The sequence below is a fragment of the Pyrus communis genome, chromosome 16 (assembly GCF_041283825.1).
Source record: "Pyrus communis isolate YQ-2024b chromosome 16, ASM4128382v1, whole genome shotgun sequence".
NCBI classification, from domain to species: Eukaryota; Viridiplantae; Streptophyta; class Magnoliopsida; order Rosales; family Rosaceae; genus Pyrus; species Pyrus communis.
The window spans coordinates 18,908,173-18,919,757 of NC_142580.1; positions in this window are offsets into that span (position 1 = coordinate 18,908,173).

The following is an 11,585-nucleotide window of genomic DNA, read 5'->3' on the forward strand; positions in this document are numbered from 1 at the left end:
ATTCAACTTGACGGGATCGAGCGAGTAGGTGTTGGCCCATGTTGGACACAGAGCCCGCAAATTGAACACTGAGAGCTAGGGACTCTTGAACGGCCAACTCATCAGACCGTCTTGAAAGCAGCCTATTATCTCTAGGAGTGAGGAGATTCCTAGTTACTACCGTAGCCGTTGTTGCATCCTGCATCACGGAGTCTTCACCTGTAAGAGGGCCATTAGAAGATAAGAAAGATGGGCACCATATATTACCCTGACGCGGCGCACCTGTATCACCGCTGAGACTCAAATCTAAGCAAATGTTAGATGTGTTAGCCATTTTCAAAGATGTTAAGAGAAAAGGGAGGGACGAAGTAAAATCTAAAAAAAAAAATACACTGGAGATGATTTTCACAAGCAGGTAATCTTCAAAGTGTGCACGTTGGATGTGATCGATACCTCTATAAAAGGAGAGGCAACACAACCACCAATAAAAATAAAAAAATAAAAAATAAAAAATAAAAAAATCGAAGAGACGCCACTTTTCAAATCTTAAAAGCCGGATTTTCCTGCGTAAAGTTCGTCAACACTCTTCAGACGCAATCTCAGCTTTTCAGATAACGCGTGCAACTTTGTCAAAGATCTCTGACAAAGTTGAAAACGGGTGAAGGTCATTATCCCAACCACCACACTTTTGCCGACAAGCGTGGGTGACAAAGCCGCACCCGCACTACTACTTGCCATTAAAATCCCTATATATGTCAACATTCATGGCAAGGCATACATCCAAAAACGCATGACTCTTCTTCTCGGCAGAAAATGTAGCTACAACCAAACCTCTCAATATGCTCAGTTTTCTTCTTCCCTTGAGAACACCTATTCAACCAAGTCTTCGAGAGCAAACATATCCCATATCATTAGGGTTGAAAGCAAGAGTATCTCATAGCATGCCTTTCCCCCGTCCTTTCCTTTGTTCTTGTTCTTCCCTGAAAGACAAAGAGAGAGAGAGAGATCAGTTGGCACTTGGAATCAAGCTTCCCGTTTGGAGCCGACTGCCTGGAATCCCTTCCCTGATTGCTTATCCAGCCCTGCTCTCAAATACTCATCTTCAACTATTGATGTACCCCCAAATAAAATACCAGATGCCTGGAGTACAGATGAGGCAGGAGGAAACGGTAGATCGAAGCATGTGGAGACAAGCGCAACAAATATATGTGCTGATTCATTCGCTGCTTCTTCAAAAGCAAAAGTATCTCATATCATCAAGGGCGAAAGCAAAGGTATCTCATATCATGCTTTTTCCCTGTCTTTTCCTTTGCCCTTGCTCTTGCCTCCAAGACAAGGAGAAAGAAAGCAATCAGTCGGAACCCGAAATCAAACTTCCGATCTGGAACTGATTGCCCATAACCTTTGCCTGGTTGCTTACCTAGCGTTGCTCTCGAGTACTCATTTTCAATTGTTGGTGAGTCTCGAATTCCCTCAGCGCATACTTTAGGACAGGTGACGGAGTGTCGACTCTTTACACTGAAGCTGCTAAGCATGGATGAATTGCTGAGACATGATGCCCTGAAAGACCATTTAAAGGCAAAGGGTTGCACACCACCTCGGCTATGTAAAAGAAACAAACAGAGAAGAATGCGGTACAAGGAGCTGGAACAAATTGCTGGAGCGCGACGCCTTCCCCTGCAGAACCATCTAGACAGAGGAATTTAAGTTAAATCCAAGCTCGACATCATTGTTCTAATCAAAGAGCTCGGGAAGCCTCAACAACCCTCCGCTGGCGCCGTCGCCAAAGAGCAAAGCCTCGCCGCGCGACGCTGGTAAATCGTCAACACTTCTTCAAAAAGCAAAAGTATCTCATATCATGCTTTCTCCATGTCCTTTCCTTTGTCATTGTTCTTACCCGCAGGGCAAAGAGAAAGATAGCAATCAGCCGGCACTTGGAGTCAGTCTTCCGATTTGGAACCGACTGCTTGGAATCTATTCCCTGGTTACTTACCTAGCGTTGCTCTCGAGTAGTCATCTTCAATGGTTGATACACTTCCAGAGAAGGTACCACATTCGTCTGGAGAACAGCTAGGACGAGTGACAATGAAACATCAATCTTGTGGATCGTCAGCAAACGCAACAACTGCACATGCTGATTCATCCCCTAACCCTCTTCAATATGAATTGGAAAGATTAAACAAAGAAACAGGTCATCACCTCCACCTCGTGCTTGCCTGCCATGTGTCTGAATCCTGAAACCACTCATGGTCCTATTTTCACTCAAGATCAAGCCTCAATGGCCTTTAAAGAAATCACAAGTTCGATTCAAAATCAAGTGTTCACCACCCTTGAATCAAATTCAAACTCCAGATAAGAAGAGTAAGTTCAAACCTTCGGAGGAGACAAAAAAAAAAAAAAAAAAAAAAAAAAAAAACCCTCCAGCCTTGTTCAAGATTAAGCCTGTGGAAAATCAACGATTAGAGGAAACTAGAAAATCATCCAGTCGAATTCAAGTTCAAGCCCCGACGGCCCTTGAAGAATTGTCCAGCCCAATTCAAGATCAAGCCTCGACGACCCTTGGGTTGACATCTACATTAAGGGACTTCAAAACGCATCTTCTACACATGACAAACATGTGTATACGACGCGCCTTGAAGTGGGGGCATTTGTAGACACCGAAATTTCAGTGAAATAAATGTTAACCAATGTATTAAAATTACAACATTTATTCATTTCACTTACATAACACATTCATTTCACCTACATTACACATTTACTTCACCTACCAACTCCACTCACTTCACCAAAAAAAATGGATGGTGGTGATTCACTCTCTTGGCCTATAAATAGCCTTCTCCATCAAGAGAAAAGGGAGAGGAATTTACATTACACCAAAACCTTGAAGCCTTGAAACTCTAAAGCTCTCAAGCAAATCCCGAAGGATCAAGAAAACACTCTTCGTTCTTCGTCAAATCCTCCTTCAAGATCAAGCCCCAACAGCCTTTGAAGAACTTCCACCAACTCAAGATCAAGCCCTGACGGCCCTTGAAGAAAGTGTTCATCGTTCATCATCCGTTCATCCTAAGATCAAGCCCCAACGACCTTTGGATCAACAACCTCAACAAATCCACACATCCAATCGTTCTTCAAGATTAAGCCCAAAAGCCCTTGAAGATCCGCTCATCCATCAACCTTCAAGATCAAGCCCAAAAACCCTTTGAAGAAATCCGCACAACCATTATTCAAGATCAAGCCCCAACGGCCCTTGAAGAAACTTCAAACCGTTCATCCAAGATCAAGCCTCGACGGCCCTTGGATCAATCGCACATCCACAAATCAACACCTTACGGAGATCGAATCAGAGGATCAAATTATAAAGAGATTGTAACCCCAAAATCATTAATTAATACAAATATTATTTTGTACATGTGTTCTTGTTTCAGGAATTTTTCGTGTTTACATATACCTTGAGAAATTTTCCAAGATAAGGAAGTGCTACGGAAACTCCGCCTAAGTTTATCTTACATTGCCAGTCCCAAGTCTGGATAAGGAAGGAGGAAGAGAGTGTTAGGTAGTCGACAGCCGGCACTCCTAGGTTACGTCGAATCCTTATGAAAATAAATCCAGAACGAATATATAGCCAACCCCACTTAGTGGAAATTTTTTTTTATTTTTTATTGTTGTTGTAGGGAAGTGCTACGAGAATGCAGTCAAAGACAAATCCAAAGCTTCCGTCCTCTATACGAAAACCGAAAACAAAACAAACCCACAGAAATTAACATAAAATCCAACACAAACTGAAACAAAATTAACACACGAAAAATTGTTTCGTTCTCTTACAAGCTATACTGGGGTTGCAGTTGAGCCAACAAAATGGTTTAAAATCAAAAACGAACCGAACCCGTATCCAATCCATCTGGGTAAGTAGGACTCGTCCAGCCCAAGGATTCCTACACAATCCCATCAACCAATCACATTCAAAATCTCAATCTAGAGAGAGAGATACCTAGTGTGAAGCGGAGGACGGAGAGCTTGAGTTGTGGGTTGGGGGTGCTGCTCGAATCCTTGAGACGAGCGGAGACTGGTAAGAAATTTGGGGAACTTTCTGGCACGGGGTTTGGGCGGGGTTTTCAACTAACGGATTTGGGGATCGAAGGGCCCTTCTGGCGTTGCTCATTTTTTCTTGGGAACTGTTTTTCTAGCTCTAGGTTTTTTTTTTGTTTGTTTGTTTTTTTTTTTTTTTTAATTTAAGACCATCTCTAATGGTTGGACTAAAAGTCAAATATTTTAAAATTTAACTTTTAATCTAGAAATAGTTTTTCTGCTCTAACCGTTCTAACTTAAAATTTTAGCTTAGGATTATTAAAAAATGTACTTAGGCTATTTTTTTTGTTAAATTAAAAAAATAAATATGTAGACTATCGTAAATTAATTTTATGAACATTTTAATCTAAAAAAAATTTAAATTCCGATAAATATTGAGTGGAGTCCACTTCGATTTCTGGGCTAAATTTTGGGGGGAATTTGGCCTTCATTTAGCATTTAGCTCAAATTTTCTCCTTGGGTTGGATTGGATTTAAGGGAAAATTTTGGAGGGTAATTTGGCTTTTAGCCCACCTGTTACATCTCGACCCGGGCCCCCACCACATCCCCGGCTCGAATCCACCGTAGCACGATATTGTTCGTTTTGGGCCCCGACCACGCCCTTACGGTTTTGTTTCTGGGAACTCACACGAGAACTTTCCAGTGGGTCACCCATTCTGGGAATGCTCTCGCGCGCTACACACTTAACTTTAGAGTTCCTACGGAACCCGAAGCCAGTGAGCTCCCAAAAGGCCTCATGCTAAGTAGAGATGAGAATATACATATAAGACTTACAGGATCCACTCCCCTGGACGATGTGGGATGTTACACCACCATTGGAGTTGGTCTAAAAAGATGACAACGGGTGGCCAACCATAATTATTCATCATTTCTGAATTCGAAAAGGCTATGGGAATTTTACTCTATCCGTGGCCACAATCAAGCAAACTCACTAACTCAGAGTATCAAACCCGGAACCTCCAACATTTATTTATTTATCAAGGAGCTGCAATATGTGCCCTTACCATTGGGCCATTTATTGTGGTTATTCTAGTTCCAAGTGTTTGGGAGCTGAGCAAAAGTGGGAAAGCGTGGGATGAAAAGCAATGCTAGGTAGATTAAATTTATAAATAAGCTCGTTAATCAACACTTAAGTAATAATCTAATTATCAACTTCCATGTCATTTAGTTTACAAAACTTACTCTACCTAGCATTACCCCGTTGAAGTGAGAGTCCAATGGTCCAAGTTGAGATTGCCCCAACTTCGAAAATTTGGGGAACTCGAAATTTTAGATGCATTTGTTGCCCAGGACTACTTCGGATTGGACTAGCTTTAAGGACTAAGCTGAATAAGAAGAAGGGTAATACAACTACAAAGCCTTTTCCCACTAAGTGGGGTTGGCTGTACGAATCCTAGAACACCATTGCGCTCAGTTCTGTGTCACGTATTCTGTTAGATCCAAGTACTTTAAGTTTTTTCATAGAGTCTTTTCCAAGGTATTCCTAGGTCTTCCTCTACCTCTTTGGCCTTGAACCTCTGTCCCGTAATCACATCTTCTAACCGGAGCGTTAGTAGACATTTGTTTCACATGTCCAAACCACCATAACCGATTTTCTCTCATGTTTCCTTCAATTTCTGCTACTTCTACTTTACCTCGAATGTCCTAATTCCTAATCTTATCATTTCTCGTGTGCCCACACATCTAACAAAACATTCTCATCTCCGCTACACCTATTTTATGTACGTTTTGATGTTTTGCCACCCAACATTATGTGCCATAAATTTCAACCATGTTCATAACAAAATATTCATGTTATTTGCTTCAACTTCAATTTCAACCAAATATTCATGGTATTCCCATCAAGCATTTCATCTTCTTCATGTTCAAAGTATGTTTGTGTCTGTTGAGACCCAAAAATGTCACATACAAGCTCGACCAAGCCTCGAAATCCAATTGTCATGCAAGCTTCTATTCAAACCCAAATACATGCAAATGTGCGAGATCGAGGAGGAAATATATTTATGAACATGCCATGCTACGATAATTAGACCAGATCACGCCATGCCTATTTATCACGTTAGTCACTATTCATGCTAAGCCTAAGTCACATGCCTGTGGCTTGTCAAATGAATTATGGTGTGGATGGTTATGGAAGTTCATTGGGCTTACTGGGAGTCAAGATAATGGAAGACTTTAGGTTAATTGGGAGCCTAAAAGTCTAAGCTCATAGCCTTTGTATTCCACTTGGGTAAGTTTGAGAGAGAACTAGCTTAGTTTGCCTTTTTCCCCAGCAAGCCAACCTTTTTAGTTATGACTAAACCATATTCATGCATTAAATGTATGCCAAACTTAGCAAGTCAAGCATTTAATGCTGACTATCCTTTCCTAGCTTGCACAGACAACCACAGTGTTAAAGCCGTGAGGTGCGCTACTGGAATTAGCATTTGCGGAAGGCCATATTGGGATAGGCCCATCTTGGGAAGAAGTAAACTACAGGTCTCAACAGTGCAGTTATCTTACACCAAAAGGGGTATAATAGGAGGCTTAAGGAGAAAGAAGGGGAAGACAAAGCCAGAAAAAGATATTCCCTTCGAACCTAGAGAAGAGCCATTCACTTATATAAAGAGGAGGGGTAACACAGAACGGAGGAAGGGGTTAGGACACGCATAAAGGAATACAGAGAGAGATAAGAGAGAATGTAAGGGAGAGAACAACCCTGTTAATAAGCCCAAAGAGTTCCATTTAGTCCAGAAGCATAATTCAAGCCTCAAGCATCACCATTCATGCAACCTTAGTAATCCCCACAACCTTCCACTAAAATCCTAGTTATCGTAAGCCTTGCTGCTACCCTAGGAAACCTTGATTATCTACCAGAAAACACCATGCAACCGTGCCAACTCTCTCAACATGCTAAACTAATGAACTTCTAGCTTCCACACCACGCTTCTCTTGATCAAGTCATTATTTGCCGAAATCATGCTATCTTCGCGTCGTTGATCCAACCAGGATATTTCCTAAGATAAGCTAACTCTTTCGAGATATTCCGGGACTTGGTACAAAACCGAACCAAGGGAGACAAGAGGACGTTCTTGAAGCCCAAGTCCACTTTGATAGGAGCATATTTATGTGACTTTGTTATCTTATTTCTTTGCATTTACTTAATTGATTTCCATTTGTTATAGTAATTTAAGTTATTTTCATTTTATTGTAGGTCCAGTTGGTAAAGTTAACAATAAAATGTCAAATGGAGCAATTTGGAGCAGTTTTGGACTTGGATTGGATATCGTTCGTGGATAGCATATGGGTTGGACATTTTTGGTGTTTAAAAGATGTTAAACATGTGCTAAAATCTGGATAAATTAAAGTTGAGGCTTGGAAGACAAGGAATTGCACAGGAAAGAGGAATCCTAGTTGGAGTGAAACATTATCTTATCATATCTTATCTTATCTCTAGCTGCAAGGAAGAATCCTAATCACATTCAACATTCTCCAACTGTTCTTAGAGTCCTAAAGTGACTCAAAACGCCTAATCCCTTTCCTCCTTGGATTTAGCCATGCCATACATACATATACATATATATATATATATATATATATATGCAATGTCCTGCAACGTTTTAGAAGGGTGCCGCACCTGTCATTCATCCATTGATGTTGTTGGATTTTTCAAAGTTCTTTCTATCTTTGTTTTAAGTTTCAATGTTTATTTTAGATTGCTTTTCAATTATGATGAACATGTGTAACTAAGTTTCTTTTTAGTTAAAGGTGAATTCGAAGCCATGATAATATGTTTTATATAAATTGATTACATCCAGTTATTGTTTCATAAAACATGAATGCAATTTACTTATCCGGTTTATAGAGAACTTATTCTTGTATGTTTATTAAGGGTGCACACTTAGTTTGCATGTAGGGATTTGATGCTAGAATATAAGGGAATTTCACCTAATCGTTATGAACTTATATTTGTTAGTAGTAAAAGTCACTAATCATGATTGAGTTAAGTAAATTCTTTGTAGGAGTATCATGCTTTATAGGTACGAATTCTTTGTCAATGCTTATGATTTTCACAGAACTTAATGATCTTCGAGATGTATCTCTATCATGTTTTTCATAGTTAGGGAACTTGAGAAGAATAATGTGGTTACTTCACTGAGTCCAATTCATTGAACTTAGGAAAATCTGAGAGTTAATCAGTGTTGTTCATGGTTAATTTGGGGTATTGTCATTCATGGTTTATAGGAAGAATTACTGGGAATCGATTTGTATGCATATGATTCATGTGTGGAGAAAAATCCTTTAGCTATCCTTCCATCCATATTTCATTCACAACCTAATTTACTTGTTGCCAATTACTTTTGTTTTAATTAAATTCATCCAAAATTCCCCAGTCACTGTTTTGTTGTTAGTTTAACTTAGTTTTAAATTTTATAAGTTTAATTTGTGTTGATTAGCATCCCTTCTAAACCCCGGAATAGAATGCTCCCTACTTACTCGTACTACGATTGCATAATATATATGGTTTAATTTGTGTGTTAGTTTTTATCACATCACACCTCGATCTAAAAGTCACCCAACATAAATTGGTGACTCTACTAGGGACCAGCTCGCATCTTGATTCAATGACTCGAAGATTCAGTATAGATGCTACTAGGAGCGGAAAAGCCTCACTGCCAAGGAAGGCTGCTTACCAACTTGACGAGGCTCAACACGAAGGCCAGCACCAGGAAAGCCAGGAGAACCTGGATGAATATGTCGTACCAGACATCAAAGCAGCCTTCTATGCTTTGGGTGAACTCCAAAAAGAAATTGATGCATTTGTAAATGAGTTGAAAAACTTAACCCCAAAGCCAAAAAAGAAAGTAGTGACGAAACCTGCACGCCCAGGGAAAGTACTTCTCAAGAGGAGCCAATTGCTGCTGCTTACAAGGGCCCTGAGAAAGCACCATCCTTTGTCACTTAAGAAGATGTTATTGCCATATTGGAAAAGAAGTTGCACAAGAGCTCGGAGGGTTGGAGGTATATTCCTAAGCCACCATACCTAGTCAACGTTCTCCACATGCCGTATCCTAAGGGATACAAGACTCCTAACCTTGTTCTCTTTGACGAGAGGAAGGGTAGCCCTAAGGAACATATGAGCCGTCTCATTGACGCTTTAGACCATCTCCAAAGGAGATGTCAAGTTTTAAACCTAAAATTTAAATTTGAAGGCTTACGTGACACTTTGGCATTTTTTTAACTTTTGGTCTCCAACCGATATGTCAAATTTTAAACATAAAATAATAATTCATATGTATTTTCTTTGCATTGGGAATGAAAAGAAGCAAAAGGATAATGCTTTAAACCAATAAAAAATTAATAAAAAAACATTTAATAATTAACTAAAAAAAATCTAAAGGTGCTGTCAAATTTGGCAGCAAGGGGGAGATATGTCAATCCATGTCATGCCACATCAGATTTGGCTTCTCGGTTGGAAAACATTAATGCTGTCTTTTATTATCGTTATTGCTAATTTGGACAATTTGACATCTCCTTTTGAGATGCTTTTAGGTCCTCATGTTGGAGATTGCAAGCTCCGTTTCAAGGAGTTCTCGAAAAGCCTAACTGACCATGCCTATACTTGGTACACTACCCTCGCACCAAGTTCCATCCAGACTTAGGAAGAGTTAGTGGGCAAGTTCTGTAAAAATACTTCTAACATGAGGAAAGGGTCACGACAACTCAGCTCAACAATACGTGCCAAAAACACCGGAAAGATCTGGTGACTTTTGTCAAACGTTTTCGAGACCTTGTCCTTGACTGCTATGACGAGGAGAACGAGGAAACACTTATGGAGATTTGCATTAACAACATTGTCGCTAATTACAGGGTATACTTGAAGAACACTGGTAGTGCCCAGTTCTCAAGAATCTTGGAAGTAGTGGGAGAGACTAGCAAGTTAGTCAAGCATTCCACAAAGAGATCCTGGAAAACTGACAAGAAGGAAACTCATCATGCCCTAGCTGTGGATGACAGATCTAACTACAACCCATGGAAAAAGAAGGAGAGGAAGAGGGATAGGGAAACCTATCCTCCACTAGCGCGCAATGACGAGGAATTTTAGGCTATCCTGGGTGCAATGTTTGTAGGTGGAGCTATTAAACTACCCAGGCCTTACAAAGTCCCTTTTAGGGAAGATATGAAGGATCCCAGGTATTATCGTTATCACCAGTGCATGGGACATCCATCTACAGCTTGCCAAACTCTAAGAAGGATTCTTTATGCAAAAATCTACGAATAAACGCTAGAGCTGCCATGCAAGACGTAAACCACAGACACTGACCCTCTGTCGAAACACTGAGGGAAGAAGGTAGCAGCTGCCATCATATGCTCTGGAGATGACGACGCCTACCACTTATGGATTAACGATCCTAAGCAACTGGAAGCCATTTGGGAACCTTCCAGAAGTATGGAAAAGACTTTTTGGTGTAAATATTCAAAGCCACAAAGCTGTGACACCCATGGTCCCAAGTTAATAGATAAAGAGAAGAGAGTGAAGGCATCATGGATATTTCCCCAAGCTACAATGACGATGTCTTCACCGTCGAGATGTCAGAATCATACAACTTGAGAACCCCAGAAGGACAACAAATCAACCAGGAAATGACTACCGTGACTTCTCACAACCTCTCCGACATGTAAACTGATGCAGTAGAGCGCTACCTTTCCCAAGGGCAATGACCTATTGCAACACAGGCCCTCCAGGGAGATTCAAAATTCAAATCTCCCTTTGATCAGCTTGGATGTAACCCAGAGGCAAGGATCGATGCTGCTAAAACACTTATGCATGTTTCCAAGGACTACGGCCCCCAATGCTACGCTACCTAACTATAGAACAATGATGCCATTATCTTTATTGATCTTCACATGGAAATGGTTTTCCCTGATCATCAAAGACCAATATACCTAGAAGGATAAATCAACGACGCCTTCAGCAGGCGAGCTTTGGTTGATACCACAGTTTTTCGTTTATGATGTGTTGGGGGGTTTAACTATATTGTGTGGGAAAGCCCCAAGAATGGAAGCATTACATGCCAAGAAGCCCCTAAGGAAACTAAAGATATGCACACTCTACAGTTGTTCCACACTTGGGGGCTTGACTTGGCCGAAACATTCAACTCAGCTTCTAAAGCCAATATATGGATCCTGGTTGCCACTGAGTACTTCACAAAATGGGTGGAAACAATCATTCTTGGGAAAACAACAGGAGCTGTAGTACCCAACTTCATTAGGGAAAATAAACAGGATCAGGCACCACTGCTTTATGTCGTACTACCCCTAGGAAAACGGTTAAGCCAAAGTCACAAATAAGGTACTACTAAGGATCATAAGTGATACTTTGCACAATTACTCTAGGGGTTGGAGCAAGTATCTCCCAGATATCCTTTAGGTCTATCACACGTCTCCAAGGAATACCACAACCTGTGTAGAATGAAGGTGGAGATATCTCGAGTTACTCAAGGAAAAAAAGTGGAAACAGCTAAGAAATTAGCCTTATA